General features: G+C 38.2%; 1 long non-coding RNA gene across 1 annotated transcript; it reads right to left on the bottom strand.

Moving 5' to 3' along the window:
• Positions 1-5,305: 5,305 nt before the first annotated feature.
• On the bottom strand, positions 5,306-8,565 carry LOC147524953 (uncharacterized). Its single transcript, XR_015197582.1, has 6 exons — positions 8,368-8,565; positions 8,221-8,283; positions 8,073-8,132; positions 7,639-7,758; positions 5,564-6,278; positions 5,306-5,469 (listed from the first exon to the last, which is right to left on the bottom strand). It is a non-coding gene; the product is annotated as an uncharacterized LOC147524953 (long non-coding RNA).

Raw genomic sequence — 8,565 nt, 5'->3', positions numbered from 1 at the left:
AAGGGGCATTATCTATGTGATTTCCCTAGCCCGAAAAAGAGTAACAAGATGAATGGTAAGTTTGAGAATGAGGAAGTTAGCGAAGCAAGTCTTGCTTCCGGCTTCGATGGGGATGATGTAAGTCTTTTGGTGTCTACACAAGATGACCACATGACCGATACGTGGATTCTTGATTCTGGGTGTTCCTACCACATGTGTCCAAATAGGAAGTGGTTTGCTACCTATGAGAACTTGAGTGGAGGTTCCATTTTAATGGGCAATGATGTTGCTTGTAAGACGGTTGGGATTGGAACTATACGAGTCAAGATGCATGATGGTGCAGTGAGGACTTTAACCGATGTGAGGCATGTTCCCGAGTTAAAGAAGAACCTCATTTCTCTTGGTACCTTGGATTCCAAAGGCCACAAGTTTGTGGGAAATAGTAGAGTCCTAAAGATCCTTAGTGGCTCTTTAGTCATTATGAAAGGTCAAAGACATGGAAACTTGTATACTTTGTTGGGTAGTACAGTGATAGGCGATGTAGCAGTGGGTACATGCAGTGATGATTCTGAGTGCACAAAATTGTGGCATATGCGCCTTGGGCGTATGAGCCAAAAGGGATTGTCTGAGTTGTGCAAGTGAGGGCTACTGAAAGACTTGGAGAAACCAGGTATGGAATTCTACGAGCATTGTGTTTATGGCAAGCAGTGCAGAGTCAAGTTCAGTACACGCAAGCACAAGACGAGAGGCATCCTGGATTATGTGCATACGGATGTTTGGGGACCTTCTAGAGTGGCTTCTAAGGGAGGTAACCAGTATTATGTCTCTTTCATTGATGATTATACACGCTATGTGCGGGTATATATTTTGAAGTCCAAGGATGAAGTTTTCAAGACATTTAAGAAGTGGAAGGCAAGGGTTGAGAATCACACAAATAGGAAGGTGAAGACTCTACGGTCTGACAATGGTACTGCGTATACCTATAGGCCTTTCCAAGAGTTTTGTGCGTAACAGGGAATTGCCAAACACTGGACATTGAGGGGCACGCCGCAACAGAATGGGTTAGCAGAGAGAATGAATCGCACATTGCTTGAGAAAGCTAGGTGTTTGATTTCCAATGCCAATCTTGGCAAAGAGTTCTGGGCAAATGCAGTGGTCATGGCGTGCTACTTGTATAATAGATCACCAGTTCCGGTGATAGACTGCAAGACACCTTATGAGGTGTGGACAGGGAAACAAGCTGATTATGGTACTTTGCGCGTGTTTGGATCTAGTGCTTACTACCACATGAAGGATAATAAGCTTGATTCTAAAGCTAAGAAAGCAATATTCTTGGGCTATGCAAAAGGAGGAAAGGGATACGGATTCTAGTGTCTAGAGAACCACAAGTTTCTGGTCAGAAGTGAGGTTACCTTTGATGAGACTTCTGTGCTACATTTTAGCAGGCTGGAGAAGGCTAGAAATTAATAGTGGTGATTCTATAAAATCTCAAGTGATTGAGATAGAAGCGTCTGAGGATGCTAAAGAGAGTAAGGTTCTTAGTGAAAGAACTATTCAACAAGAAGTAGAGTTACAATAACCTGAGTAGCAAGCTTTGGCTAGATCAAAGCCAAAGAGAACTGTGAAACAAGTTATGAAGTATGGGCATGATAAGCCAGTGAAGCATTATGGTCAACCGGACTCGGTTGCCAACGCACTAAATATTGAAGATGATGAGCCAGATAGCTTCAAGGAAGCTATTAGAGATGCTCATTACAGAGATTGGTCGGTGGATATGCAAAAAATGGTGGAGGCTCGTGACAAATTTTGTACTTAGGAATTTGTTTCATTGCCTAAGGGCAAAAGGGCTTTGGGTTGTAGAAAGTTCTCTATGGAGTTGAGTTCCAACATTGGTTGGAGGTACTCCACAAATGGTGGTCGCTCATGCATTGTTGATTGATGCCTTTCGTAGGCATGGCCCTTTGTGGGCGTGATTGCTCTTTGTGAGCATGACTCTCTGTGAAGATAACTTTTTGTGGGCATGACGTGCTCTTCGTGGGCATGAATCTTTGTGGGTGGCTCTTCGTGAGCAAAACACTCTTTATGGGTGGCTTTTCATGAGCATGACACTCTTTGTGGGTGGCTCTTTGTGAGCAAGACACTCTTTGTGGGTGGCCCTTCGGGGCGGTTGACTGTGAGTTCTGGATAGATGTGTTCTTGTTGGATGTGTTCGGCTTGGTTTTATGTGTTAAAACCTCACCGAAGTGGAGAATGTAGAGAAAAAGGACATTTTTTTTCTCTTTGGTGTGAAGGGCGCAACCCGCGCACATGTCTTTGGCGAACTCCAGTACTTTAGGCACGACCAGGGCGCGACCCGCACTTGATTTTGCTGGCCGAGGGCGCGACCCGCGCTCAACTGTATTTCAGCTTGAAAAGACTGTTTCGGAAGTTTTTTCAGCGATTATAAAATATAGGTTTTTCAGAGAAACCTAACTTAACCAAAAGAAAGAAAGAGAGAGATTGTAAGAGAGAAATTCTTAGTGAGTTGAGTGTTCATTCTTTGTGAGTGAATTGAGAGCTCTTGTAATCTGTTACTCTGGACATCTAGTAATGCTTTGATCTCGCCAGTGTGGACGTAGGCAAATTGCCGAACCACGGTATATCCCTATCTTGTGGTTGGTTCTCTTTTGCATTATTATCTTTACTTTATATGCTTGTTAAATTATTAATGAGAAGCGTTGGGATAGTACTTGGAGGGTGTTGAAGTCTTGTCTAGTGAGAAAGATCGATTTTTGTATAGGATTGATCTATTTGTTGTGGGTAACGTTGTTTCCGCATTATCCTATTCATAACAATTATTCCACTCGGGGTACACTCTCTCGAGCATCCACGACTTCCAAGAGCGCCATAGTGTACAAGTAAGCAACTCCATCTGAGTTGCGCCACCAACGACGGCTCCACCTTGAATGACTTCGTCTTCAAATTCTACATGATCTGTGCCGTTTGTCCCAGCTGAACCATCGGCTCTGATACCATTTGATATTAATAGGACAATACGGAAACAACGTTACCCACAACAAATAAATCAATCCTACACAAAAATCGATCTTTCTCACTAGACAAGACTTCAACACCCTCCAAGTACTATCCCAACGCTTCTCATTAATAATTTAACAAGCATATAAAGTAAAGATAATAATACAAAAAGAACCAACCACAAGACAAGGATATATCGTGGTTTGGCAATTTGCCTACGTCCACACTGGCAAGATCCAAGCTTTACTAGATGTCCAAAGTAACAGATTACAAGAGCTCTCAATTCTCTCACAAAGAATGAACACTCAACTCACTAAGAATTTCTCTCTTACAATCTCTCTCTTTCTTTCTTTTGGTTAAGTTAGGTTTCTACAGAAAAAACCTATATTTATACTGTTTCAGAAAAAACTTCCAAAGCAGTCTTTTCAAGTTGAAATACGGTGGAGCGCAGGTTGCGCCCTCAGCCAATCAAAATCAACCGTTGGTCGCGCCCTGGTCATGCCTAAAGCACTGGAGTTCGCCAAAGGCATGAGCGCGGATCGCGCCTTGTCCAGGTGTAATTCGAGCGCGGGTCGCGCCCTTCACACCAAAGAGAAAAAAAAATGTCCTTTTTCTCTACAGTTAGTATGGTTTGGCATTGATATAGGAGATCATTAGTATGGTATTTTGACATATTTAAATTGTTTTTTGAAGAATGTTGATGCAATTGCAGAAATTTAGATGATGGCATATTTTCCCGAGTTTAACAATAACATGTAAAACAATTTTCAATTTGAACTGTTTCGTTCTCCCTTATCTTGCATAGCGTAACACTTGAAGCTCTGCTCCGCTAAAAAAATCTCAGTTAACTTATCTTGGTCTAAAAGCCAATATACTCGTTTCTTTATGGCAGGTCATATCCTGAGATTGAGGCAAGAAGTTGGCTTGGGAAGAGAAGAAGGATGGCTGTTAGGAGGCATGCTCTTGAGGTTTTGAAGAAGAGAGTGAGGGATGTGTTTGAGGAGGAGGATTTGCACATTGAATATTTTGACTATGTTGTGTTGACTGATCGATGGTTCACATATGTCAAAAACTCACAAAGGAACCACAATTTTTCTATATGATAAGAACTTTGATGTATTTGCCATCTTGGTGGGACCAACCAATGAGCACTACACCAGAAAAGGTGTTTACCAACAGTTATATCCGTTACTTATATTTTTACTAACAGTTATATCCGTTAGCTCTGGGGCGTCACTGTCACTTGGGCCAAATTTAGTAATGGATACAACCGTTACTAAAATTAATTTTAGTAACAGTTATATCCGTTACTATAATTCTTTGTAACGAATAGCCAATTGTTGATAGCACGTTTAAATTTGTAATTTCTAACGGATGTAAGTGTTAGTAATGTTTTGGCGCCGCTTCAATTACTTTTCTAGCGGGAAAAAAAATTTAGTTTGTCACGGATATATCCGTTAGTAATAAATGTGTCACATACTGTTTGTAACGGTTTCTGTAACGAAAATATCCGTTACTAAACTTTTGCCAATAAAAAATAATAATTATATTTTTTTCCCTGGGTCAAAAAGCTTCCACCTTGCACATCTAGCTCTAGCACATCTGATTATTCCATCTTATAGAGATCTCATTCCACAAACTTAATCAACATATGAATAACAAGAAACAAAACCACTAATTAATTAAACATTATTATAAAAACATAGATATTAATCCAAATCCCAATTTATAAATCAAACTTATATAAAATTGACTCCATCTAACCTAATCTTAGAATGTCTAATATGTTGTCATAGAAAATCGCATTGTATTGGTCGTCACTACTCGCCTTTTATTGCTCTCCGAGTGTTCCCAATCAATTTCTAGGGTCGTTTGGTGAACTGGCGCCTGGCCTTAACTAGCTCAGTTGTGTCCATTCTTAAGTTAAAGTTGGTCAAAACATTAATCCCTTTGTTTTCAATTGGTACAATGTCATAAGCAGGAGCAACCTTTTTTTGAGTACCTAAAAAAAAATCAATTAAGGCACATGCAATTAAAGGAATAAAACCAAGTAACAAGTGAATAACAAAAAAAAACATCCGATTCAATACTAAAGGAATAAAGCCACAATCCAAATTCCAATTTACGAACCAAACATATATAGAAATGACTTGACATAATCGTATCCATTTAAAGCTACATGATAAGAGAACACAAACACTAAAAATATCACATTAGTCTCAAACTAAAAGTGTTATTGGTCTCAAAAGTACTGATTACATCTAGAAAAATCATAACTAAACAATGAATGAGAGTAACAAGGACATACTTTAGGTATAACATGGAAACCCCGCTATCATAGCTTTTAGAATCAATAAGTTGACCTGAAGTGGCCTGTGACTGGCCTATGTGTCATCTTAAATCTAGACCTTAATGAAAATGAAGCTATTTTGTCTCAATAACCACATTCTGTTATAGCCAAGAGAACATGCAAGTCTGCAGACACAAAACCAAAGTCACTATAATGAAAAGAAAGTGAAGTAAAGATAAAAATAGAGAACTAACCATTCATAACATAAGCAACACTCACCCTGAACAAGCATACCACTCAATTATTGTTATCCTCAAGTCCATCCCACTTTGGGGAAAAGTTCAACCTTCCTGTCACATTGTATTCAAACTCTTGACCAAAGCCTCTATAGAAAACACCCATCACCCATTGTAGTTATGGGTGTGAGATTATGTGGATGACAATGTTCAGCATGTATGACATCTCTCCTAATCCCCATAACCAGTTTTCCATCAGACCAGTCCTCCCAACTGTCCCTATCTAGTTTTGCGGATATCATATCACAAATATCACTATAACCTACAAAGGAGTGAGCATCTTGATATATAACTCATCCAAATGCAAGCACAAAGGCAGCGGAGCAACAACTAATAAATTATATTGTTACTTGCTAAATAATGAGAAACATATGCAAATAAAGTTGAAAAGTGGGTAGTGTCCAATATGATCTGTAGCCATGCAAGCTTGCTGATGCTTCTTTAAACAGAACAAAGTCAGACCTACTGATTGTATGATCTGTGATTTTATCAAAATATAGCTACACAGTCCATCAAGACAACATTCAAATTACATCCATCTATGAAAATTAACAAAGAAAACTTGCATATATCAAACAAGAACAACATATATACTTGAAGCTCCCTAGACAATACATGTTTAATAGGCAGTTTGATTTCAACGGGAAGCCTATCCTCCTTTTCTTCAGACTTCATATTATCAGAAGGGGCAACAAGTGCTACAAAAAGAACATGAACGGTATACATTTAGCTTCAATTTTGATATAATACGCTGGCAAAAAGAAATTTTCCAATCCTCAAATTAAATTTGGTACAGGCCAAAAGCACGGGGAAAATCTATAAAAATGATGAAAGGAAAAGAATGAATGTCCTCATGCCATATCAAGTACATACACTATCATCCTATTTGTTCTTAAGTAAAGCGAACAGAATGATTTGAGACAGAGCTTTTCACATATCTTATATGAAGCATATAAAAATTGAGCTTTTGTGATAATATAGAACAACTAGATAACTCGGTTTACAGTGTAATACTAAAGCAGTAAACTATCACAGTTATATTGAAACAGGGAATGGTTATATTTGACATCTATTTAGATTTCTATGTGTGCATCTCTCTTTTAGAGACAAACCTACACAACGAAGTCGGGGCATTTTGTTGTGGATATGACCTCCCCAACATGGATATAAAGGAGAGCAGAGAGCCTTCGTGACCAAGATAACCTCCTCCTATGAAGCTAAGTTACTCTCAAAATGTCTTCAGATCCACTCCACCCAGAACCCCCGTAGATAGAAAAAGGTACTAAATTCATAAACAAAACTGTGAGGAAGTACAAGGACCAGACATACTAAGAAGCCCGTCTAAATGGAGTGGCGACCAAATATACCAAGAGAAAGGACAGAACAATAAAACATGGTTTATAGACCACATCCCTTCCACCTAGATGACGAAAACTGACAAGAACATTCTACTACAATAAATCAACGGTGACGCCATGTTAAATAATTCTATATCTCTACTACAATGTTCTCCTTAGCAACAAGTGAAATATTGTATAATCAGAACATTGAGTACTTGATATGAATTATAATATTCTTTGCCACATTATCCATGACATATAATCAGATTCATGTTACTCATACTAATTAAGTAGCCGATCGAAGGCAAGTAAAACTGATCATTATACACCCAATTACATGTCCATTTACTTCCATTACTGCAAGACAAAAACTTGGATACATTGAAGAGTTTTATATACATGCATAAGGGATTCTTTGTCATCTGAAGGGTATATGATGTATTTCTTTTTTTATCAGAAACTTGGATTAGATGGAGATGCCGGGATCGAACCCTTAATATATGATATGATGTATTTCAGTAGTTTGATTCTTATCTTTTGTAACGAAAAAGGGAACAAAAACAAAAGACAGTAACCCAATCACGCATGGCAAGAGATACATCTAAAATCAAGAAAAATGTGTCCAAAATGTGGTGTCCTATGCCTAGTGACTAGTGTGAACACAATTTTTGAATTCTTAAAGGATAGCAAACTGAAGCATTGGGGTGTCCGAACTCACAGTATTCCCGGGAGAAATTGTGGAAAGTCGTCTTGAAGATTTGTGAATATTAGCAGTTCCATTATCCATGGTGGCATACTCGAGATAAACCCCAACAGCCGGTCCTCCTTTTAATTTAAGCTAAACACGCAAATATGAAATGACAGAACTATGTAAATCTTAATCAATTTAAAAAGTAAATCAACAATTCTGTCAGAAAGACAATATTAAAAAAATGTCTCTTCGGAATAATGTCAACAGACTACCTATTGTACATAACCTCGTAACAGATATACATATTATTATCTCGGTCGTGATTATCAAGTTCTAATAGTTCTCTTCACTGTTATCACAGAAAAGCCTCATTCATTTTGTTACGGAAACAAAGTCATTAAAGTCTAATATACACATATAATACATCAAAACAACACAAAAATAAAGATTTAACCTTTTACCTCAAAGTTAGACTTAGTTGCAACAGAGAAACTATAGCAAAACCAGTAGACGGCAGATCTCTTCAATAAGTAAACATTACAAATATGAGATAAAGAAAAAAGGGAAGAAATTTATAACCGAAAACATGTGATAGCAAAGATAGCTTACTGAAAATCATCTCTAAAGAATTTGGGTTCCCCACTTGAAGAAAAATTAGTCTCTTTAAAATACCTTGGAACAAAAAATAAGAAATTAAAACACTGGATTACCAAATTTGAAGAGCACGGATAGAAAAGAGAGCGAGAGTGAGCTTACCAAGATGTTCAACTTCCTCCTCTAATACCTAATATGCTGCTGCAATTGGGGTTAGATTGGAACTGGTTGCTTCGGCCGCGAAGTCCTAGACGGTCTCAGTTAATTGAGAGAGAGAGAAGGTTACTATGATTCATAGTTTAAACTGTTAGGGTTTACAATGAGAGAGAGAGGGAGTCAAAGAGGGGAGATGGGCGTGCC

The sequence above is a fragment of the Coptis chinensis genome, chromosome 1, assembly GCF_015680905.1.
Source record: "Coptis chinensis isolate HL-2020 chromosome 1, ASM1568090v1, whole genome shotgun sequence".
In the NCBI taxonomy this organism is placed as follows: Eukaryota; Viridiplantae; Streptophyta; class Magnoliopsida; order Ranunculales; family Ranunculaceae; genus Coptis; species Coptis chinensis.
The sequence above is the reverse complement of the archived record's forward strand: the minus strand, read 5'-3'. Positions and strand labels throughout refer to the sequence as shown.